The sequence below is a fragment of the Anabrus simplex genome, chromosome 1 (genome assembly GCF_040414725.1).
Source record: "Anabrus simplex isolate iqAnaSimp1 chromosome 1, ASM4041472v1, whole genome shotgun sequence".
Classification (NCBI taxonomy): Eukaryota; Metazoa; Arthropoda; class Insecta; order Orthoptera; family Tettigoniidae; genus Anabrus; species Anabrus simplex.
Window position 1 is genome coordinate 691,204,731 of NC_090265.1, and position 25,973 is coordinate 691,230,703.

Here is a 25,973-nt window from a genome sequence, read left to right on the forward strand (position 1 = left end):
TGTTAAGTTAGATCGTATTCCCACCAGATCGTGGCGTAAGGATGACATTATCCCGTGGATGGAGACAAAATGTCTTACCTACGGGAAAGATATGGTGAAAGATGAACTACTCCCAGTGATAAAAACTCACAGTGTGACGAAAACGTACGGCAGGTTTGTTATTGACACACTGGCAGAGGAAGCAAGTCATACGGTGTTGAGACTTCCTCCTTATCACTGTGTTTTGAATCCGATTGAGTTGGTGTGGAGCCAGGTGAAGAGACACGTTGCACGCAATAATAAAACCTTCAAACTGGCAGAAGTCAGTACATTAATTAATGAAACTCTGGATAACGTAACCGCTGAAATGTGGCAAGCCTTTATTCACCACGTGGTGGGGGAAAAGGAGACATTTTGGAAATTGGACGGTCTGTGCGATATAACCGTGGACCGTCTGGTCATTAATATGAATGGCGCGAGCAGCAGTGATGAAGAGGCGAGAGAGGAATCCGACTTGGAAGGAGTTCGTCCTTTATCAGATTCTAATTAGGTAAAGTACTGCACTTTTTTATTGTTTTATTTTGCTTTGTCTATGCTGTATGTTCCTCTCTAGCATTTTATTTTCTTGAAATATTAAATGTGTGAAGTTTTACTTATATGTGCTGTTGTGATTTATTTACTTATTTATTTATTTATTTATTTATTTATTTATTTATTTATTTATTTATTTATTACGTATTTACGTTTCGGCCATAAATTAAAATGTACCTTTCTTTTCTGATATGTTAAATATCCAGATATCATTTGCCATTCGATTCTTGTTTATTTCTCGCATACAGTGAGTATAATTTGTCTCGTAATCCGCATCACGATTGCGTGTCAATCAGTGGTATCTGACAAGTCTATGTACAATTAACTCTGATGTCATCGCAGTAACCGGGCGGAGTAACCAAAGCTCGAGGACAGCCCACGTGGTTCTTGGCATGTTATTGGAAGAAGCCCAGTGACGCTTCAAACAGCGTTCACACCGCGCATGGCTTGCAAACCTGCCACATGCCCCCGCTACCCATTACTTATTCCAGCGTCAGTGCCGTATATAAAGCAGCGCAATACGCTAGGTGACCTTACTCTGACGTGACTTCCTGTAGCTGACATATGGAATCAGCCTTCTGTGAGTATTTAAGTTAATCATTGCCATCCTTTACTTATCTTAGCTTAGCGGCGTGTTTTAACAAGTACCGGTGTACAGTAACCAGACGGGAGAAGGAGTAGTTGTTGCTGCTATTATTATTACCAGCAAATGTACCCGTGCTTCTCTACGGTATTCTACACTGTACATTATATGGATATCGAATTAAATTACTATGCATGCAATGAATACTATTTTAAATTACATGTCCCTTAGCGTTATGTAGAAACAGCAGAGAGAGATTCCCATACGTTGTTTCCAATGTAAAGCGCGAGTTGCGGAGTTGTAGTGATAACGGCAGGCTCACTTGCCTACTGCCATGCACAATCGAGTAGGTTTTTCATTATAATGGCAGGCCTCATTACCTACTGTGCGGTCACAATCGATTTGGGGAGTTTTCGTTACAATAGCAGGCGCTCTTTCGTACTTCCAGAGAGATTACAGTTGATGAGTTTTTATTATAATAGCAGGCACCTTCCCTACTGTCAGTCGAAATTGAGTTGTGCTGTTATCATTATAATGACAGGCCCCTTTTCTTAATGATAGTCACACCGAGTTGGTAAGTTTCCATTAAAATAGCAAGGCCACTATGACTAATGCCAGTCACATTTTAGATGGGTAAATTTGTTTATAATGGCAGCACATTTGCCTACTCCCAAACACAATCGGTTAGGGGAGTTATGAACAAAATTGCATGCTCCCATGACTTCTTCCAGTCAAATCGAGAGGGGAATTATTAATTACAATGGTAGTCCCTCCTTACTAATGCTAGTTACAAAGGAGTTGGAGAAGGATCTCATTCCTACTGCCAGTCGAAGTCGATGTGGACAGTAATGATTACAGTAGCACACGCCCTTCTGCTGAGGGCCACTACCATGTAAACTATTAATTATAATGCCAAACACACCCTTTCTACATCGCTACCAATCGACTTCAATGAATATATATACAATAGATCGACGTACGAAGTACTGTATATGCATGTTTACAATATTGCAAACTTCCATTTACATATTAACTGCTGCTAAACGATACATCATATCGACAAACGGATTGTACCATAAGATGCCACATTTAGCGTCCTAAATGGCAGGTAATAAGACATTTTCTCCTATTTCATCTATTTATGGGTAAAATTGAGTTAGAAAAGTTGAATACGGTGAAATTTGGGTAAGGTTTTTTTCACAGTGTATTGCTTTTGGGTACTTATGTGATAGGCACAAATATATAATTTGGCTCGCGTATGGATACTTGATGGGCCAATGTTCGTGTAGAATTAGGTGATTCTATCTTTTTTAAAAGTGATTCGAACTACCAATTTTACGCGTACAGAGAGCAAAATGCAGGTAGAATCGAAAAATAGAGACAAATCCAACAAATGAGGAATAGAGATACGACGAAATGTCATAGGACCAAAGTTGTAGACCACTCCAAACTGAACTGAGATTGTGCCATTCGTTTTGTGTTACGACTTACTGTTTAGCCACGAAATACCTCAAAACGAAGGTCTACACCGACATTAAAATTGCCTCAATATTTCGAAATTTTTCGGGGGTAAAAAGTGAAATAATTAAAGATTTTGGAAGCGTTCCATCGGTTAAAAGGTAAGACATAAAATTTTGCCAAATTTCAATTTTCTATCTCGTCTGGGAGATTGTGACTCAATCTTGTTTTTGGGGCAGGAGGTTAAAAATGAGGACTTTCCGTAAACTAAAGCCAATAGATATGCAGATGGTCATTATCTCACCTTCAACGGATAATTGTACGGAAATTTCGCCAAAATAGTCAATGTACAGGCGTTACGATTTTATTTATATAGATAAGGAATTTATTCAACGTACAGCACCTTTTGGGCTACGTCCGCTGTATTTAGCCTGAAAAATTTACTGTTCATGATACCTCCCTTATTAACCCTCCTATTGAAAACATGCACATGAGAAAAAATGTTTTAGAAATGGATTTCCATCAAGTTTGGTCGATTCCCAGTCAGGTTGGTATTGTATATATTGTGGGAGAGTAATATCACTATGTCAGTTCCCTATAAACCTCCAGTCCATTCCGGGAATTTGATATGGTATGGATCTAAAAATCTACCTTTGGGCACGTGGATTCTAAATATGAAGTTTGGTTGAAGTATCTCCAGTAGTTTTCAAGTTATAAGAAATAATCGTTACAAGCAGCCGCTCTTGAGACAAGTTCGCTGGGACATACCGAAAAACGGTCCGTTAATGATATCTTCCTAAATCCTCGTATCGAAATGATGAAAATGAGGAAAAAAGGTTTAGAAATTGACTTCCATTAAGGTAGGTAGATTTGCATAAGTTTAGTTGTGAATATCTCGTGGGAGTGCAGAATCACGGTTTCGGTTTCGTACAAACCACCAGTCATTTCAGGGGTTTAGAAACAATATTGACCCTAAAACCTACCCATGAATATGAATTTTGGTAGAATTATATCAAGTAGTTTTCAAGTTATAGACAAACAGACAAACAAACAGTCAAACAGACACTAAAGCTAAAAATATACAGATGGCCATTATTGCACCTGAAACGGATAACTGAAAAAAAAATTCGCCAAAATAGTCTATGTAGAGACACACGGTAGTTACGATTTTATTTATATAGATAAATAATCTGCTCTAAGTACACCTTTTGGGCTATGTCCGCTGGAATTAGCCTGCAAAACAGACCGTTCATGATATCTCCCTTATTAATCCTCCTGTCGAAAAAATGCACACGAGAAAAAACATTTAGAAATGGATTTCCATTAAGGTTGGTCGATTTGCAGCCAGGTTGGTACTTCATATATTATGGGAGAGTAAAATAACTCTTTCGGTTCCACATAAACCCCCAGTCCTTCACGGAAATTAGAAATGGTATGGACCTTAAAACCTACCTTTGGACAGGTGGATGCTAAATTTGAAGTTTGGTTGAAATATCTTCTGTAGTTTTCAAGTTATAAGAAATACGCACCCGCTCTTGAGTTATTCTAAGCCCAGTGGGACTTGTACTGAAGAAAGGTCCGTTAATGATCTCCCTTACTATTCCTCGTATCGAAATGATGAATATGAGAACAAATGTTCAGAAATTGATTTCCATTAAAGCAGGCATATTTCCATTGAGCCTGGTTCTGTATCTATATTTTGTGGAAGTGGAAAACCACGGTTTCGGTTTCGTATAAACCCTCAGTCTGTTCAGTGAGTTAGAAACAATACTGGTTCTATTACCTACCCAGGGATACGTGGATTCTAAATATGAAGTTTGGTAGAAATATATCCAGTAGTTTTCAAGTTATAGACAAACAGACAAACAAACAGGCACGAAAGGTAAAAAGTAGGCAGATGGTTATTATTACACCTAAAACGGTAACAGTACGGATATTTCACCAAAATAGTTAACGTACAGACGCACGGTCGTTACTATTTTATTTATATAGATAGATAAGGAATCTGATCTACGTATAACACCTTTCTGGCCTATGTCGGCTCGACTTAGCCTGCAAAACGGACCGTTCATGAGATCTCCCTTATTAATCCTCCTATCGAAAAAATGCACATGAGAAAAAAAAGTTTTAGAAATGGATTTCGATTAAAGTTGGTCGATTTACAGCCAGGTTGGTTCTGTATATATCGTGTGAGAGTATATTCACTGTTTCGGTTCCTTAGAAACGCCCAGTCCATTCCGAGAATTCGACATGCTATGGACCTAAGTACTTACCTTTGGACAGGTGGATTCTAAATATGAAGTTTGGTTGAAATATCTCCAATAGTGTTCTAGTTATAAATAATATTTACACGCACCCGCTCTTGAGTCAAGTTCGGTGAGACTTGTATCGAAAACCGGTCCGTTAATGATATGTTCCATGTTAATCCCCGTATCGAAATGAAGCATACGAGAAAAAAGATTTAAATATTGATTTCCATTAAGGCAGGTAGATTTACATTATGTTTGGTTGTGAACATTTTGTGGGAGTGCAAAATCAGTTTCAGTTTTGAATAAACCACCAGTCATTTTAGGGATTAGAAATAATATTGGCCCTATATCCTACCCAAGGACAGGAGGATTCTAAATATGAAGTTTGGTGGAAATATATCCAGCAGTTTTCAAGTTATAGACAAACAGACACCAGAAGTAAAAAAATATGCATATGGTCATTATTAAACCTCAAACGGATATCTGTATGGAAATTCCGCCAAAGTAGTCAATGTACAGACACACGGTCGTTACGAATTGATTTATATAAATTAACTATTCGCTTCACGTTCTCTCTAGCTTAATTAACGACAGCTCTTTAAAATTATTGTTGTTGATTTAATACGAGCTTTGCGACATCGTGGTAATGTACTCTCGTGTACTTGGTGTGTGAAGAATTTGTCTGATAACCTGTGTCATTGCCGTGTCTAGTAGTGCGTTTATTTGTAGTAGGGGCCAGGATTGGGAGAGAGGTTACCCTGGTCTTAAGTTAGGAACCATCCCAGCATTTGCTCGGAGTAGAATTTGGGAAACTACGGAAAACCGTTTCTAGGATAACTGAAGTGTAGGTCGAACCCACCTCTCCTCAGGTTTGCCTCACCAGGCCTGGCCTATTGTACAACGTTCCAACCCTCAGACCAGAATTTCATTTCTTGGCACGTTCTTTAAATGTGGTAGGGGGCTTAGCCAAGGTGTCAATCGACGTAGGAGGCTCGAGTTCATCAGAAATATATCAACATATTGTCCGCATGAACCATAAGTCTATCAGCCTTCAAAGTGCCAAAATGTTAACTTCTAAACAATTGCATCTAGCCTACACAGGCTATCAGCCCTCAAAGTGCCAAAATGTTAACTTCTAAGCAATTGCATCTAGCCTACACAGGCTATCAGCCCTCAAAGTGCCAAAATGTTAGCTTCTAAACAATTGCAGCTAGACGCCATATCAAGGTGTCAATCGACGCAGAGGATCGATTTAATCAGATATCAACATATTGCCCATAAGGCCACGGCCGCTTCCTTCCCTCTTCCTTGACTATCCCTTCTCATCTTCCCACCCTGTATAAGGTAGATAGATCATACGCTTTTTGTGTTGTATTACTGTTAACCGTTCAGCTGTTCACATCGTGGTGAGACCTGTTAGGAAGTACCTAGTAACTGAAATAGACGCGAAAATTATTATTATGATTATTATCTTAATATTATTGTTATTATCCTATTATTATTATTATTATTATTATTATTATTATTATTATTATTATTATTATTATTATTATTATTATTATTATTATTATTATTATTATTAACACTTGTACTGTGATATAGTGAGTTATGTACTAGATTAATTTTTCAAATAGTATGTTTTCCTTTCTACAGGTAATTTAGTAGCTGCGTGAGCACGTCCTCTACGTAGATACCCCATTGACTACAGCAGTATCCCCTCTCACAGTTGCAGGTATCTATAAATATGTTATTCACTTATTAATTATTTGAAATAGTGCACTTTAAAACAGATTTTTTCCTGAAATCATACCATTTAAAAATATGTTATACATATTAGACGCTTGCTCCTCTAAACTTAACTATATTGCGCGGTGTCCTTTACGAAGGGAGAGTAGACCTCTGAGACATACTTGTCATCCGAGCTTGCAAACCTCGCTGGTATGTAAATGATGAGAGTTTACATACAGCATTGTAGTTAATTTTAGTTGAGCTTGTCTTCCACATACATTTTGTAAGGTATGTGAGCTTTGATCGGTCGATGTTGGAACCCTCACAGAGGGACGTAGATAAACTTGCTACACTTCGGTAAGACGGGGCTACAACCCTCGCAGTGGTGTTAATGGCAGTTTTCTACCTTCTAACGTCCTAATTGGCTTACAAACATATACCTTCAAAATGTTACTGTTACGATATAAATGTTTAGACTCAAGTCAATCATATTTTACACAAAAGGATGCTTGCTCCTCTACACTTAACTATATTGGTTGGTTCCTTTACTAAGAGAGAGTGGATGTCGGGGGCCTACTCATAATCCAAGCTTGCAAATTTCGTTGGTATGTAAATGATGAGAGTTTACTTGATCTTACCTTCAACATACATTTTGGAAGACATGTGAGCTTTGGTAGGTTGACGTTGGAACCCTCACAGAGGGTGTAGAGGACTTGCTAGAGGCTGGATATGCTGGTACACTTCGGTCAGACGGGGCTGCAACCCTTGCAGTGGTGTAAATGGCAGTTTCTTCATTCGAACATCCTGATTGGCAAGAATCTCAACTTAGCCTGCAGGAGAACTTGAGTTGAAGGTAGAGCTGGTAGAAGTTGAGGGAAATTAGCGTGGAGTCAATGTCCGAAGCCAAATGCCGTTTGCATGTGGGAGTCCGCGTCGAAGGTTTTAACCGTCTTTCTTACTTCCGCAGGCTCAGAGACTCTTTTATTTTTTTTACCATCTTCAACATTGGATTTCATCTTAGGTAAAGCTCTACTCTCACAAACGTGTAGATGACTCATAGGCAGGAAGCCGAATAACCTTCACAAGTGTATCTTCCAGAGTCATAAGACGCCAATGGACATGCCACTATATAAGAAAGGCTTTACGCTTTTTGTGTTAGTTTACTGTTAACCGTCAAGCTGTTCACATCGTGGTAAGACTTCTCGTCCGGTGATGCCAGCAGAATGGGTATAAAAGGCTCCTTGAGTCGATAATAAAGTCACTTTATAGTCAAACCCATTGGGTATCTGATCAGCTTCGACTTAGTTCAAAGAGTTTCTTATAAAGCAGTTGTGTCAGCACCGTACTGAACTTCAACACACAGTACGGTCCTTTCTTTCATCTTAAAAAAGGATCAGCGGGTCTTTTGAAGTTGTGTATCAAGATGAGGTGCTGATATATTCAATGGCTGAGAGTCTGCGAGATCTAAATCGTTCAACAAGGCCCTCTGTGTAAATACGTAGTGCTGCTGTCTCTTAAAGGCTGTGATTCCGTGTGATCTAAATTCTTCACGAAGGTCCTCTGAAGGCTTTTGTTATCAACGGCTGTTGATTTATATGATTTTGTTGCTCCTTAATCGCCCAGAAAGTCAACTTTACGATGATGCTGACCATACAGCAAAGCCTCATAATCTGTGTCTTAATCTTTTCGTTCGCTCATGCGCTAGCAGAAGATGAACTTCATTACGCTGATGAACTGTGTCAATATGAAGAGGATAAGCACTGTGAACCAAATAATACAATGTGTGTCACGACGAAGACGTGTGCTGAAAACAAACACATAATCAAAGAGTTCGGTAAAAAATTCACCTGTAGACAAGAACAAACTAAACTAAGTTTCGATACTGGTAAAGTTGTTACTGTTAACACGACCTGTAGTTTAAAGCGAGTCACAAAGGCTCCTGAAGCCACTACTATTGGCTCAGAGTAGCCTATTTAATTCGCTATAGAACAAGTGTATTATTTATATAATTTGTAATTTTAAAAACTCTCAAGATATATAATAACTAGAGACGGGAATTTGCCTATTTGCCTATTTTATTCCTGTGTTCAGAAAAGTAGGCTTTTGAGATATAAATCCGTTTTAGGGTCTTTTTAGCTATATTTCGTTCGTTTTTTGTGCCTATAAATGCCTATTTCAGGAGTTTGTGCCTATTTTGGGTATAGTTGCCTATTTAATGCCTTTTGACTGTATTTTAAAACAGCCGATTTTCTTCCAGTGCATTGTATTTTAGCTAGTGTGCTTGACAGAAGTATCTTCTCTTTTCTCAATGTTTACCCCACGAACAAAGATCGGAGTTCTCAGAAGTCACCAGAAATAGTTCTAAGGAAATTTCCATCAGGAGAAACAAGGAACAATTTGACTCGAAGCCTTCAACCCCTCCAACCTCCTAAGACACGTGCGAGAACCAGTCAACGGTGAACTATGTTGCACAACCCATGTGCCCTGTACCTTCCTTTCGATGCGAACTGTTGTACACACGCGCTTTATGTTCAGAACATGTTGTGAATTACTATGAAGTGGGAGAAGTGTGTTTGCGGCAATGCCCAAAGAAAAACGTCGAAGTCCTACTGGCTGAAGCAGTGGATCCCAATTTCACTACGGATCTGTCAAGCTTGCTGTAATAAGGTACGTTCGTTTGTTCCTTTTATCTTCTTTGTGATTGAGAACTATGATCGCATTTCATAGTAGCATATATAGGCCTATTTATTTATGTATTGTGGCAAGCTGTTTTGTAGCATTGCTGTATTAGTCGCGAACTTTCAATAATTTATATTGCTAAAATGCAAATAATAATTAAATTACTGAACGAGGAGTTAGAACACCGGTGGTCTCTTGTCACAGAATGGGTGAAAATTAAATCGGTATTTTGAATTGTGATTCATTTCCTGTGAAAATTGAGGTTTACAATTGAAATGCACATTTTAAAACTCCCTTTAAAAATCGTGAATTCTATTACACTTTCGCTGAGACTTCGCGAAACACAGGTTGCAGATCCAATGTAGCCCGGCTAGGACGATGCCACAGCGTATTTTACAAGATTGCCAAGACTATCTTTACAAGACCAGGCCAGCGAAAAGACCGTTGGTCTGGATTGGTGAGGTCCGGTTAGTAACCATTGTGCTTGTGGGGGTAGGTGGGGGGAGCAAAAAGAGTCTGAGGGACGTAATCTCCCGGGTTAACAAGCCTCTAGCATCCCCTCTAGAGTCTTGCTAAATTGTGACAAAAAATAAGGTTATGGGTGCATGTCACGACACTTTCAAATTACGCGGTTTTTAATTTTCAACGAGGATGGCGGCCTTGTGGGCACACATGATGCAGGATCTATTGCAGGCAACAGGAAATAGTCTTCATGACAGCTGTCCCGGCTGACCAAAGCCGGCGAATGAAAACAAATAAAATGTTCACAAATCTGAGATTTATAGTACCTCCGTTTTTATTCTTATATATAAGTAAAGAATACTGTTCGGGCCAGCTTGTTGGTTCCTTGGCAAGCAAAAAGGACCTACCTGTCCTCTACACTACTCCGGTATCGGTTCACGTCTTTTTATTACATTTTTCACCCGGCGAACCCGACACGATACTGCCAAATTATAAATGAAAATCCTTGAGGACATATTTCCACATAACTTACTAATTCCCTTGTCCTACTTCAAAGTTTTGTACTTCTAGAAACATCGTCTCTAATAGTATTTTTTTATGAAACAAATGCCAATTAGCCCAACTGTAGAAATTTAAGGTATAGGGACAATGTGATTTATGTCAGTTTTATTACTTTTCAGATCAAATGTGAGAAAAATACCACATAGATCAACTTAGAAATAATGCAATGCATCTGATACGAGTACAGAAATCTGTATCAACGCAGCCTTTCTACCAATCCACTTTGGGCAGCGATCAACAACCATTTTCTTCAGACCTATGCAATGTTGTCCGACTCCATGGCTACATGGTTAGCGTGTTGGCCTTTAGTCACAGGGGTCCCGGGTTCGATTCCCAGCAGGGTCGGGAATTTAAACCATAATTGGTTAATTTCGCTGACACGGAGGCTGGGTGTATGTGTCGTCTTCATCATTATTTCATCCTCATCACGACGCGCAGGTCGTCTCCGGGCGTCAAATCAAAAGACCTGCATCTGGTGAGCCGAACATGTCTTCGGACACTCCCGGCACTAAAGAAAAAAGCCATACGCCATTTCATACTGCAATGTTGGGAGCTAATATGCCCCTCATAAACCGGAGCATCTTCAAAATTCAACAAGCTGCCGGGAGCAATCACCAAGTTGAAGAAAAGTGGCATGCCCCTGGTGGAGTCATTTAGGATTGTGGAAAAAGTCAGGGGAAGTTTTGACCGAACCTCTGGGAAGGCAGCCGCTGTCAGCGAAATAAAACCAGATGAAGTGACTTCATCGAAGTTTTGTCCTATCACTTCATGTGATGTTGAGAGATCTGTCATCTGTTTCTCAGTACAAAAACATTATGCACGAGAAGAGAACAAAAAGATTGTTACCAGAAAACATTGAAACATTGCTTGTAAATTCCTTTTATAGTAATTGAGTGTGTTATTAAATTATAAGCAATTTTTTCATGCCTATTTTGTTGCCTATTTTACATGTTAGTGCCTATTTAAATGCCTATTTTGGCTAATTTAAGAGCCTATATGCCTGCCTATTTTAACTGTTTTTAGTGCCTATAATTCTCGTCTTAGTAATAACTTACTTATTTCAAATTATATTTATTGACTGACTTGACTAAATGTATAGGCCTATATTATTAAATTTTGTCAGTGAATCATTAAACCAACGATTTGCATTACGTCCCACTGACACAGGTAAGTCTTACAGCAACGCTGGGATAGGAAAGGCTAGAAGTAGGAAGGAAGCAGCCGTGGCCCTAATTAAGGTACAGCCCCAGCATGAGCCTGGTGTGAAAATGGGAAACCACAGAAAACCATCTTCAGGGCTGCTGACTAAATTTAATGTTCCTGCCTTAATTTCTGAAAGAGACCGGTCGTTGGTGTATATACCCATTTAGGAGTGCAATTCTCTTTTTTCCACGGCATGCCATTAGTGTAAATTTGATTAGTTTTTAATTTCAATTTTAATTATTGTCTGTAGTACGTTACAGTTGTCGTACAACGTTAGTTCATGCCCTATACACACCTCTTAAAACCCACACAGTTCAGAAACGACGTTTTTACTCTCGAGACCTAAGCAGCTGTACGGGAGGCGCGCGGTTCAGCAATTTCCTGGTGAAGTGCCATCTTCATGAGAACAGATTCTCGTAATTGTAAATAAATTTGAAACTACTGGCTCAATGGTTAATAAAAAGCATGCCCGCACACGAACATTTGTAACAGAGGAAAATCTAGATGAAATAGGTGTGAATTTCGAACGACCACCGAATAAATCATTCACAAATTTAGCACAAGTCCATCCATCCATCCATCCATCCATCCATCCATCCATCCATCCATCCATCCATCCATCCATCCATCCATCCATCCATCCATCCATCCATCCATCCATCCATCCATCCATCCATCCATCCATCCATCAGTACTGATCTGCATATAGGACAGTCGCCAGGTGGCAGATTCCCTGCTGTTGTTTTCCTAGTCTTTTCTTGAATGATTGCAAAGAAATTGGAAAAATATTGAACATCTCCCTTGGTAAGTTATTCCAATCCCTAACTCCCCTTCCTATAAACGAATATTTGCCCCAATTTGTCCTCTTGAATTCCAACTTTATTTTCATATTGTGATCTTTCCTACTTTTAAAGGCGCCATCCAAATTTATTCGTCTACTGATGTCCTCCCACGCCATCTGTCCACTGACAGCTCGGAACATACCACTTAGTCGAGCAGCTCGTTTCCTTTCTCCCAAGTCTTCCCAGCCCAAACTTTCAACATTTTTGTAACGCTACTCTTTTGTCGAAAATCGCCCAGAACAATTCGAGCTGCTTTTCTTTGGATTTTTTTTTCCAGTTCCTGAATCAAGTAATCCTGGTAAGGGTCCCGTACACTGGAACCATACTCTAGTTGGGGTCTCACCAGAGACAAATATGTTCTCTCCTTTACATCCTTACTACAACCCCTAAATACCCTAATAACCATGTGCAGAGATCTGTACCCTTTATTTACAATCATATTTATGTTATTACCCCAATGAAGATCTTTCCTTATATTTATACCTAGGTATTTACAATGATCCCCAAAGGGAACTTTCACCCCATCAACGCAGTAATTAAAACTGAGAGGACTTTTCCTATTTGTGAAACTCACAACCTGACTTTTATCCCCATTTATCATCATACCAGTGCCATCATCATACCTTGCACTAGTGATGGGTAGTTCGCGAACGAACTAGTTCTCGAGAACTACTTCACTCCCACGAACTGTGAAGTGTTTACTCGTCTCTCGAGAACTACTTCGCGAACTATATATACACAGAGCAAAGAACATAACGAATGAACTGTGAAGTATTCGACCGTATCTCGAGAACTACTTCGCGAACTGCAGAAGTTCACGATTGTGAAGTGAATGGGAAGGAACTTGTTCGCGGGCGAACTACTTCAGCGGTTGCAGAGTGCTCTGGCGGGAAAATTACACATTTTGAAGTAGTTCGTAAAGTATTTATTTCTTGGGAGCGAGAGTGTTGGAGTCTATTGATAAACTTAACCGTGATAGATTAATATGATTCTTTGATCCGTACTGACTAGTCTGAATCTATTACAGAACTATTTAAAGTCGTTTTACTTAAATCCGCCTTGACGTTTAGCGCCACCGGCGAGAAAAAGTTGACCAACACTCAGATATTATAAATTTATTTTTAAGCCAGGGGATGAAATCACCACCAAGAAAAGGGTTTTCTTGCGATAACAGATCAGCGTTTAAAACATCTCATTTTCAAGTGGACAATATTTAACAGAAATTGTCATTATCCTTGAAAAGAAATAGGTTTTTCCTACACTCACATTCCTGAGGGGTTGAGGGCAGGGGGAGAGTGTGTGAGCTGACATTACCGGTAATAGGAACGTTCATCTTTGTAGAAACTACGAATGTTATAGAGAAGTGCACCTGCGTGCTACCTGTTGTCCACTTTGTGTACTTCCTCGTTCTAGAAAGCTCGCGAAACGATCAAGCCTTGTGTGAAAGGAATGAGAAGGAACTCGTTCGTGGACGAACTACTTCAGATGTTGCAGAGTGCTCTGGCGGGAAAGTTACACATTTTGAAGTAGTTCGCGAAGTAGTTCGTGAAGTAGTTCTTTCTTGGGAGTGAGAGTGAACGAACTAGTTCCCAGAGGTGAACTGCTTCTTCCCATTGCTACCTTGCACCATTGAATGACTCCCAGCTTGTATTCTTTTCGGAAGAGGTCTGGTTTCATCTTAACGATCGTGTGAACAGTCCTATGACGTCCCTTATTATGAAAGACGACACTTCCAGCATCTTTTATAAGGTAAGGTTTCATATAAGATTGTATACACGCTTAAAGCAGGGCGGCCGCGCGCGACGTAAGTTGGGCTGAGACACCTGCTGTAGTGCAGAGTACGAACACCGCGCTCTTGGTCTGGCTTTATAAGAAAGACACTGGACAAGATGAACATATATTCTAATTCATATACAAATGAAAACCACACACTCTGACTTACAGTTAAGTTATGGAATAGGTACAGGCCCTATCAATTACGAGATGTTTTAATGACTTTTGAATTATTGTACCATTCATACCTTTTATATCCTTAGGTAGAGTAACATACCCTTCGTATATGAGCTATGATCCATCATTTTAGTGCGGTGGAAACTCATGTAGTAATCATTCCTAATTCTTGTGTTTTAATTGTAGATCTCACTCCTACATATAGGCCTACTCAATGTTTTGTTCTACTTAATAAATAGAATAGATTTATACGGAAGAAAGTGTCTTAATATTATGAGTTACGAAAGAATGTTTGTAAGTACTCTGATACGGATGATTCTGAGAGCTTCCTTTTGCAGAATAAGAAGTCGTTCAAAATATTTTCAGAACCACGCAGAAGAGAAACTCAGTGAATTATATTTAATTCTACCTAATACCTGAAAGTTGTTATAGAGAATTCCATTTGTAGAACGACAAATCTGGGTAACGGTCTACCTCACGGCTCAGTTTTGCTATCGTCACACATTTTCTTTCCACATTATAGTGCAATATAAATAGTGTGTTTTGCTTCGAAAAGTTTCTTCATGCATTCCAGAAGAACACTATCCATGTAACTGTCGGGTCCAAATATTTTATGTAATATAGGCCTATATTTTAAGATCGTTGTTGCGCCAAAAAGCCCCGCTATGTGATATATTCCATCTTAGAACTCTGACGATAAAGGTTCTGTCATGTAAGGTTCAGTATTGTTTGAACTATATCAACGAATTTTCATTCTAAGTGAAACATGTGCTGTGGGTCAATAATTCTCCACTCTACATTTTGACATTACGACACTTGGAGGCCTAACAGCGATCTGTTTATGTACACGCATTTTCTCTGCTGATAACATATAAGACAGGCGACTACAAGAGATGAGGCTATGTGCTTTCGAAGTCATCATCTAAATGAGTATCCGGGTCAAAGTGCAACATGTTACCTATACCTATAGGTGTCGTATGAGACGAGTCATGGCGTCCGATGAATCTAATAAGTTACTAGTATTTATTCGGCTATAGAAGCAGTGAATGAATATTTATATTATGTAATAAATGTGTAAGATAGAATAATAACTTATTTACTGACAGACACTGACAATTAACTAAAAGTTTTCATTATTGGATTTCATTTCCATGTCTTAATATCTGTATCTATAAAAAGCTGATTATTTTATAACAAAATAAATGCATACCCATTTATTTCCTGTTTTTACGTCTCCCTTTACCTTTCAAATTAAGGATTTATTATTATTATTATTATTATTATTATTATTATTATTATTATTATTATTATTATTATTATTATTATAAACAAATACATGGCAACTGGAAAATATCCCGGTCGTAATGATCACTTACGTTAGTGTGATAATAAAGTTAAAACATAATTGCCCAGTATCAACAACAATAACACGAGTACAACAAACGATTCCATGCAGTAGAATATAATAGAATACTTCCACCTGAAACAGGAGAAGGAGTAATCATTTATTTTAATTCAAAATATATTTTGATACACATATTTCTTTTCCTTATTAGTATTTATCCATTACTACAGCCTATTAAACACTACGGCTTATTTATTTATTCATAATATTTCCAACTGTGGACTACATTTTATTTCTGTATATTTCTTACAGGTTATTGAAGCTGCATTCATATTTTGTGTGTTGTCATTGCATTTTTTACATCGTCTGAGTAACTTCTGCGCGTGTAGTTTATAAGTACTGTATTTTGGAAGGGTTATACAGTCCTGTAGTGCAGTGTAAATATTTCCCGACACATGGGAACTGATAGAGTAAGTAATTAATGAGAAGTGATTCCGTCCCTAATCTCATGTGTATTTTTGTTTAGGTGTAAACTCGTAATGAATGCAAAATCGAGTCTGTCCAAGCCGAGTCACCTCTCCAGCACTAATTAAATATCTCCGGTGAACGTCGAATGAAGATTGATTTTGCCGCTTCATGGCTGTAAAATTTGTACGAATTGTACTGTAAATAATTACTTAAAGATTTAATTGTTTGTTCTGGGATTTGCTTGTAATCATTTATGTTGTAATAAATTGTTATTTAAATTTGAGATCCTTCTTATACTCACACGAGTGCAGAAAACAGCCCTAGGCATTTTTCCTGTCCCTCTTAATTTCATTTATAAGTCACGAGGACACATTCCATGGATATCTCCGACTGTGCAAGACGATGACAGAAATTTATGGTAAGTTACTGTATGTGCCAATGTTCACGACCCACACAGGTAGGTATTTCTACGATACTAAAGTACTTTCAATACGTTCTCAGCATTTGCTTGACTAGTATTTTAGTCTGTAGGGCACAGTACACAACTTTTCATGATTTCAGTTTTCTTTCGTACCAGTATTCTTTCATTCTACTGCACACAGCTTCTTCCTTTTCAGCCGTCCAATGTTGTTTCTTCTTGATCGCTCTTTCTGGCTCTAGGATCCCCTAAAATGTGTGTATTGTGACCGTATCGGTTATACACATATTTAATAAATTAAAAATTGATTTAGGCGGTAGAAAATTGTGACAAGCTCCCTTGTCCATATTGGAGTAAAGTTGCATTAGGTTGCATCAGTTTGCCCAACACCTCCTACTTGTTAGTGTAAACACGAGTCCATCATAGCTGGAAGAAACCCCAGAAAGAGAGCGAGCTATGGAAAATGACATGGAAAGAAAATCCATAGTAATAACTCCGCCCACAAAAAATGGCCGAAACACGGCAATACCAACTTGCAAGCTTGATTAGTATTGTAAGATTTCGAGATATCGTCGTTGCCGGGACAAAACCTCCTATGTGATAATATTTTTGGAGATATACTAACCCGCAGCACATACATTGTGAAGAGCGAGAATGCCTTGACCATATTCACACAATATTGCACCTTAGATGACAGAACCTTACCGGCCAAAGTTCAAAGCTAAAATATTTCTCATAGGAGGTTTTGTCCCGGTAGCGACGATATGAATAGGCTATTAATTAGTAAGGGAAACCTCGGCATGTCATATGATTTTATAGTAGACCTCTGCCAAAATTCTAATTGTTTGTAAAATTTCAACGTGTGGAAAATTATGCTACCATATGATTATATAAGCACCAGTAGCGTACTCACGCCAACTAAGTACGCAGACTACGGATGGGGATCCCGGAAAAGGCATCACTTTGATAATATATTTCAGATAAACCGCCGATCGGGGCAAGATGACGAATTTAGGCTACATAAAATTAAACTTTACTACTTTTGAAAAAGCTATTAAAACTAGAATTTTGAACATTGCAGCACTGTTGCATAAAATGTTAAGCAGTAACACACATGTCATCACAACCGTAAAACACGGCGGAATATTGGAAAGAAGCTTATTATTTTCAACTTGCCCCGTTCTCCCCTATTTGTATATAAATATATATTTTAAAATATATAAATTATTGGTTTTTAGTTATTACTGATTTATTTTTACATTTTTGTATTTTTACTGTTAGGCCTAGGCTACTTCAACGAGTGCAAGGCAAGGTCCACTAAGGGCATGAAAATGAAAGACTCCCTAGGTCGCGAGTGCTCTAATACCGTCGGGGTCAGAAAAGGATAAGAGGTGACCAAGGGAGGTTATATAGAATAGATGGAAGTGAGGAGCCTGGCACAAGTAAGTGGAAGCAATTCAAGGGCTCATCTAAGGGCCCCGTGGTCGCCAAACCACGCTTCCAAGTTAAGAGGACCTGCGGCCCTTTTACTCGCCTCTAACGACAGGTAGGGGATATCGTGTGTGTTATTCTTCTGCCCTCACCCACAGGGGATCCATTTTGATCTAGTCTTCTTCTTTTTTTGCCCTCGATCTTGAAGCTAATGCTGCAGCAGTGTAAAATAAAAGTTCCTCTAATATGTTACTCCGTGGATGACTCACGAAGACTGACCACAAGTGTCAGAGTTTGGTGCTACTGAACGAGAGAGGAGGTCCAAGGCTGTCTTCCTACAAACAACAAAAGTGGTGTAACACTTAAAATAACGGTAAACTTGTAAGTTACTGTCAAGATGATCATCTTAGTCAAAACAGACTTGAAACTTTTCCGTCTGAAACCAACACCAATCGTGACCTGCGGGATTCAAATCATATAGACTTTCCTGAAAAAAATAAAAAAATAAAATAAAAATCTGAAAGAGATAGAAAGGGTTAAGGCAATTTTCCTTTAAAGAGTATTATGCGTATCTAAACACACGCCTTCAAGACTTTTATACGATCTGCCTCGAGAACTTGTTTTCATTGAGGACGTACGACATGCCATGGACTCTACAATCTATAGGCCTACTATATACAAAAGAATATCAAGAGCTGTTACATAAATTCAAATCGAAGAAGACAGTAATTAGGAGTGACTTTTATATAACAGATCGTCGTTGCCGGGACAAAACCTCCTATGTGTTAATATTTTTGGAGATATACTGACCCGCAGCACATACATTATGAAGAGCGAGAATGCCTTGACAAATGTCACACAATATTGCACCTTAGATGACAGAACCTTACCGGCCAAAGTTCTAAGCTAAAATATTTCACATAGGAGGTTTTGTCCCGGCAACGACGAGATGCAATTACAACAGAGAATTGGTGCCAAGGTTGCTTCGATCTCAGACATGCAGTGACTCGTGCAGCGTGTTGTAGGGTCTACTTACTTTTCACGAACCGATGGTGCCGATGGTGTGAAGAATTTTGTGGTCGTTACCAAACCCTGGAGTTCCCGAAGAGGTCTTGTTCTCTGACAAAACTTTGTAGCGAATAAGTTTATATTTATTTATTTATTTATTTATTTGATTTATTGTTCAACAGGCATTTCTGCCCACTTACAGAACATTTTCATTTCTTATTTCTAATTTTATAAATAATTTACAATAAGAATTAAAATATGAAACCTAATACTATACTATACTTATATTCTTGCACATTGTGTACTTTTCTATGAAATTAAACAATAATCACCACCACCACTTTTACAACGAGCATGAGATGCCATGGTTGTATTCTAAACTGTTCAACCCACAGTACGAGCGGGCAGAATATACACTCCAATCAATGATCTAGAAGTAAGCCAGGGATATTAATGACCAATCACTTGAGGAGCACGAAGGCTATTGGCCTACGCCATTCACCATTAATACTCAACCTTGATGTTCATTGGCCCAGCGTCCTTCTCCCGCTCCCATGTCTGTCGCCATGCGCGTTGTTAGAGTGAGTGGGGACACATCGGCTGTCCCAATAATTTTTGTGTCTCATGTTTGATTTCTTCTGATGTAAGCGAAAGGATGGAACATAAACTCCATTGTGATAAAGCAGAAGGAGTAGATGAAATTAGACCTGAAATGGTGAAATATAGTGGGAAGGCAGGGTTGATTAGGCTTTATAGAGTAATAAGATCAACATGAAATGTCAGTAAGGTAACATCCAATTGGACAAAAGCAGTAATGGCACCTTTCGGATTGCAACAACTCTCGCGGTATTTCATTGATCAGTAGGGCCTATATCATGCAATGTGTTCACTGCCATTTTGGACGGGAGGGTGTGACACAGTGATTGAGAGTAAGGTGGACGAAAACTAATGTGTTTCCAGACTACAAAAGGGGCTGACAAATCAGACTTTCAGTATGCACGCAGTAATTGAAAAATGGCGCGAGAGGAATAGACAGTTATATGTTTCTACTTCGTAGGCCCAGAGAAAGCTATGACGGAGTACCGAGGGAAAGGAAGTTAACCTTACTGGGGTGCTATGGGATTAGGGTAGATAATTAAAAGCAATCAATTGGGGTACAGTGAGAACTGATGGTAGAATCAATTCTTTCACCTTTGTTCTTCATAGATTACTTGAATAATCTACTGAAAGGTAGATCCACTGAAAGGTAACACCAAGGTGTTAATATAAGGAATGTCCGACTCGTTGGCTGAACGGTCAGCGCACTGGCCTTCGGTTCAGAGGGTCCCGGGTTCGATTCCCGGCAGGGTCGGGGATTTTAACCTTAATTGGTTAATTCCAATGGCACAGGGGCTGGGTGTATGTGTTGTCTTCATCATAATTTCATCCTCATCACGACGCGCAGGTCGCCTACGGGAGTCAAATAGAAAGACCTGCACCTGGCGAGCCGAACCCATCCTGGGATATCCCGGCACTAAAAGCCATACGCCATTTCAATATAAGGAATAATCTTCATTGGGGTAATCATATTAACGAGGCAGTTAGGGGAGCTTACAGATCTCTTGTAGTATTGATCTAAAGGAGGGGGCGGGTAATTGTCTGTTAGGCCGCAGTTAGAGTATGGCTCCAGTGTATCTGACTCTCACCAGGACTACTTCAAACGAGAACTGGAAAAAACAAAAACAAAGGAGAGCGGCACGATTTTTTCTGGGTGATTTCCGACAAAGGAGTTGCAATCTTTGAGCTGGGAAGACTTGGGAGTAAGGAGAAGAGATGCTCGACTATGCGGTATGTTTCGAACTGTCAGTGGTGAGTTGGTGTAGAATGATATAAGCAGAAGAATAAACATGAGAGAAGCTTTTAAATTTAGGAAAGATAATATGAAGATAAAGTTGGAATTCAGGAGGAGATTGAGGCAAATATTCATTATAGGACGGAAAGTAAGGGATTGGAATAAACCAAGGAAAATGTTCGATACATTACCAAGTTCGTTGAAAATATTTAAGAAAAAGCCAGGAAAACTATAAATAAATACAAATATGAGGTAAAAAATGTGATGGGGAATCTGTCGCCTGGGCGACTGCCCTAAATGGAGGTCATTGACGATTGATTGAAGGTAGGCTATAAACTGGCAAGGAGGGATTCAGTTAAGTTGAAATGTAATAAACATTCTGGCCTATGTCGGCAGATTGTGCTGAAAGCCTGCAGTCTAATATCTTGGGACTTAGAAATAGGTTCAATGAGTGTGATACGAAAGTTAGGCCTCTCAAAGACTACACTGATATCAGTAAGTAAAAAATCCAAGAGAAGTGAATGTCAGACTAGGGATACAAAACTGGAACAGGTAGATCATTTCAAGTATTTAGGATGTGTGTTCTCCCAGGATGCTAAATTAGTAGCCTATAGTAGGTGAGATTGAATCAAGGTGCAGCAAAGCAAATGAAGTGAGGTCGCAGTTGCCATCAAGAAGTTTGCTCCCGGATAAAACTATATATTAACACCGGTCTGTTGGGAAACCAACTTCGCTGTACGGGAGCGAAAGCTGGGTAGACTCAGTATTTCTTATTCATAAGTGAGAAGTAACGAATATGAAAGTAGTGAGAATGATCGTCGGTACAAACAATTGTCGTCCCATTTGCGATCAAGTGACCCACGGACGCCATGAACTCACGCGGGTAACCATACTTGGGTTTCACTTGAAGACCTTGTTGCTCTTTTGGGGTTAGTAAAGTTTCAGAACGTAAGACATCGTCGTAGGAAACTTTCCAACAGCAGGTTCTTCTTCGTACTGTACCTCCCAGTAATCCTTGCTATTGTTTCATCCAACTCCCCCAACTCTCCATTCTCCTTTTTTTTTTCCCTTTTCAGTCCTACTAAATTAAAATCCAAGACGCAATTGCAGCATTCGTAAATAAATATATTTCTTTCTTTCTTTCTTTCTTTCTTTCTTTCTTTCTTTCTTTCTTTCTTTCTTTCTTTCTTTCTGTCGGGAAGAAGATCAAAGACCACTCGTGCAACGTTTGTTTCATCTTAATGCGTAATCCCGAAAACCATGTGTTAATGCTAGGCTCAGCGATTCTCCTAAACCGTCCAGTCTCTCTTCAAATTTTGTGAGGTAATAAATATTAGTCTATAGTTTCAAACAAACCGTATTTATTCCAGCTGTGATGTGGCTTTTGTTATTAGGCCCCAGGCGAGAGTGAGTTCACGACCACGGAGCTCTTAGCTGAGTCCAGGCATTGCTTCCATTTGTGTCAGACTTTCGTCTACTCTATCCGACCTCCCATGGTCTACTCTTGTTCCTTTCCGAGCCCTGACGGTATTAGAGCATCGAGCTCAATAGCTGCAGTCGCTTAAGTGCGGCCAGTATCCAGTATTCGGAAGATAGCATGTTCGAACCCCACTGTCGCCAGCCCTGAAAATGGTCTTCCGTGGTTTCCCATTTTCACACACGGCAAATGCTGGGGCTGTACCTTAATTAAGGCCACGGCCGCTTCCTTCCCACTCCTAGCCCTTCCCTGTCCCATCGTCGCCATTAAGAGCTATCTGAGTCGGTGCGACGTAAAGCAACTTGCAAAAAAATTTATTTGAGCATTCGAGGACTAGGGAGTCTTTCACATGAACAATCGTTTGACATGATCCTTTTATTACACAAACTATACACATTGAACAGTAGCTACATACGTGCTTGAATATATTGAATATATCGTCGTTGCCGGGACAAAACCTCCTATGTGTTAATATTTTTGGAGGTATACTGACCCGCAGCACATACATTATGAAGAGCGAGAATGCCTTGACAACTGTCACACAATATTGCACCTTAGATGAGAGAACCTTACCGGCCAAAGTTCTAAGCTAAAATATTTCACATAGGAGGCTATATCCCGGCAACGACGATATGTTGTTACAATTGTACAATAAAAAGAAATAAGCAAGTAAAATTAGCCTATGTCTAATATAAAACTGAATATTGCTTTGTACTTAAGATGATATGTGTTTAAAAGTTCACAGGAGAAACATTCTTTATAAGGGATTAATTTAAATTATATGTTACAATTGCATTAACATTTTCCATCACTTTGCATAGTAAATTGTACTTTCTTCATGTCTTGAGAAGAGTGAAACAAAATATTTAATAAGTGTGCGCAATTAATAGCGAGTAGATTGAGATGCAGAAACAATAAATATTTGTGCAGATAAACATGATTCTCAAGCATTAGGGAAAGTTGGCATGCCCTGTCATATATGTTAAAATTGCATATTTAATACCCCTTTGCAGATTATAAAATAATTATAATTATAATTGCAGACTGCAAGGGCGTATGCGCGGTAATGAAACAAGTGAAAAATTCCTAATAAACACTGGTCCGGAAACCAACCGAATCCGAGATATGACATAATCACACTTGCAACCATTAAAATATTGGTCATGCTTTACATTCCACGTAGACTACGCCAGGTTCTACACTGGATATCAACAGCGTCTTGTATCTGTAGCCGCATTTAAAACGGCTGTCATGACACCTCACACTGTGGCGCGTGCGTACATGAAATGGATGTTGCCGTCTCTTCTTTAGACCTCATCCCCAGGTAGCCATATTTCTATGGCAACGCTGACAACTTAAATAATTAATTTGTTTCTAAAAATCAGTAGAAATGAAAGTCTTTTCTGCTAAATGTTTCAGAAAACTGGCAGGTTTCCAGAGAAAAATGTGGAATTTTTTAACTTAACTTACTTGATTTTGAAATAAGTCTCTTAATGAAATGAAATGTCGTATGGCTTTTCGTGCCGGGATATCCCAGGACGGGTTCGGCTCGCCAGGTGCAGGTCTTTCTATTTGACACCCGTAGGCGACCTGCGCGTCGTGATGAGGATGGAATGATGGTGGAGACAACACACACACACCCAGTCCCCGTGCGATTGGAATTAACCAATTAAGGTTAAAATCCCCGACCCGGCCGGGAATTGAACCCGGGACCCTCTGAACCGAAGGCCAATACGCTGGCCGTTCAGCCAACGAGTCGGACAGTTTCTTAATAAACGATAAATACCAATTTAATAAGGAAATTGTAGGCCTGTATTTCTTTGTGGAATGAAAATGTAAGCCTATGTGTGTCAAAACATATTTTTGGGCTCCAGCTCCCCTAAAGGGCACAAAACTACAAATTAAGAAGGCAAAGCCAACTTCAAACACCACTTTTAAAAATAATTAACTTATAATTTAACATGTCTAATAATCACAATGATATGTACGACTTTGTACTTAGGCCTATGTAACTAACTGAACACCAATTTGTACTTGAAATTATTTAACGAAACTTATTACAAATATCTTACTGACTACGAAACCTGCTGCAAAATTAAACAGAATTCTTGGTTTCAAAAGCAAACAAGGATGTAGTCCTCAAGCCTGTCTTGTATGGTGACAGACGCCATTAGGGGAGACTTCAGGTGATAACTTTTAATAATTAAGCCTGTATTCACCAACGCGAGTAAAAGATTTTATCTTAACAGTTCAATTTTTATTCAGCAACAAAAATTATCGCGGATAGGCCTAACAGGTATTATCTCAATTTACCGGAGAAAGGTTGGCCAGTAAAAAGGAAATATAATAGCCTTTCAAGATGTCATCTCGTAGAAGAATGGAATATTTATGTCCAAGATTATGCAATAAAACGTCCTAAAAAGAACGCGCTAAATTACTTTGAGGACCACGATGACACTGATTTTGAAACACATTTTGGGTTATCTAAAGCCTTGACACTGTCAGTCTTATCCATTATCGAACATAACGTGGAATTCCTAACAAATAGCTAAGATGAAATAATTTCCATATTGCTACTTAAAGGAAGGCCTTCGGGGACGTCTCCTTGTATCTTCTAATTGTCCTGACCTTGTTGAACTAGCCACTCTGACTTCTAAGAGGCCAAGATGACACGGCATAGCTGAGAACAAATGTCCCTAACAGTAACGTTTACAGGTCTATTGATATCACCTCTCGTTTTCTACTGTCCCAGTATAGTTGGTAAGCCACGTCAATCGTCCCAGCACTGCGTAACCTGACACACGACCGATCACAGACCTGCTGTACCACCTGAGGTTGCGAGGAAAGCAGATCAGTGTGCCGAAAAGTAGTGCTCAGAAAAGAAAGATTAAATTTGCCTTGCCCATTTTCTCGAATTTGACAGCTGTAATAGATATCTCCTTATATGGTCCTTACTCAAGGTAAGTGTAACATTATATTCACTGACCACAAGGTCTTATATAACTTCATTTCAATGTTCTCATTTCCTAACTTCAAACATAATTTGCTTTCGAAGCCAAGAATTCCAATCTCGACAACTTACTACACTAAGTGCAGCGCATTTTTTAAATTCTAGTTCTACACTCTACAACACAAACATTACATCGATATGTACAGTAGTCTACATGTCCTAGAGAATGACTCTCCAACTTATACATATATCCAGACAACATTCACTTTACTAAGCACGCCAATCTACAAAGAAAAGGTATTAGGCCCTAAGTCCGCACTGGGGACAATCAAAACTCCGTTGGACCTTTGGCATTAAAGCCTACACGAAAGTAGATATACTTATGAAAAACTTGAATTTTGCATTACAGCAACATGCAGACCACAACACAATATTGATACAATTTTAGGAATAAATTTCAATACTGTGTGGTAATTATTATTATTATTATTATTATTAATAATAATAATAATAATAATAATAATAATTTTTCGTTTTACTGCCTTTGTAACATTAAAGCTTTTTTCTGTCGAAGACAGTAACTATAACACATATAACACTGTAGCATGTCTGTAAAAGAATCACACACTATTAAAGAAAGAATGACATGTTTCGTTCTACAAGAACATCCTCAGGTTCTATTAATCAGTGTTTTCGACAGACAAAACATCTTTAATGTTAGTTTAAATGAGTCGGCATTGAAAAGCAGCCTAAGGCTTCA

At 38.9% G+C, this 25,973-nt stretch overlaps 1 long non-coding RNA gene across 1 annotated transcript; it reads left to right on the forward strand.

Moving 5' to 3' along the window:
- Positions 1–1,107: 1,107 nt before the first annotated feature.
- Positions 1,108–16,333, forward strand: LOC137500443 (uncharacterized). The gene is made up of 3 exons (XR_011018055.1): positions 1,108–1,150; positions 6,514–6,592; positions 16,157–16,333. It is a non-coding gene; the product is annotated as an uncharacterized lncRNA (long non-coding RNA).
- The last annotated feature ends 9,640 nt before the right edge of the window (positions 16,334–25,973 follow it).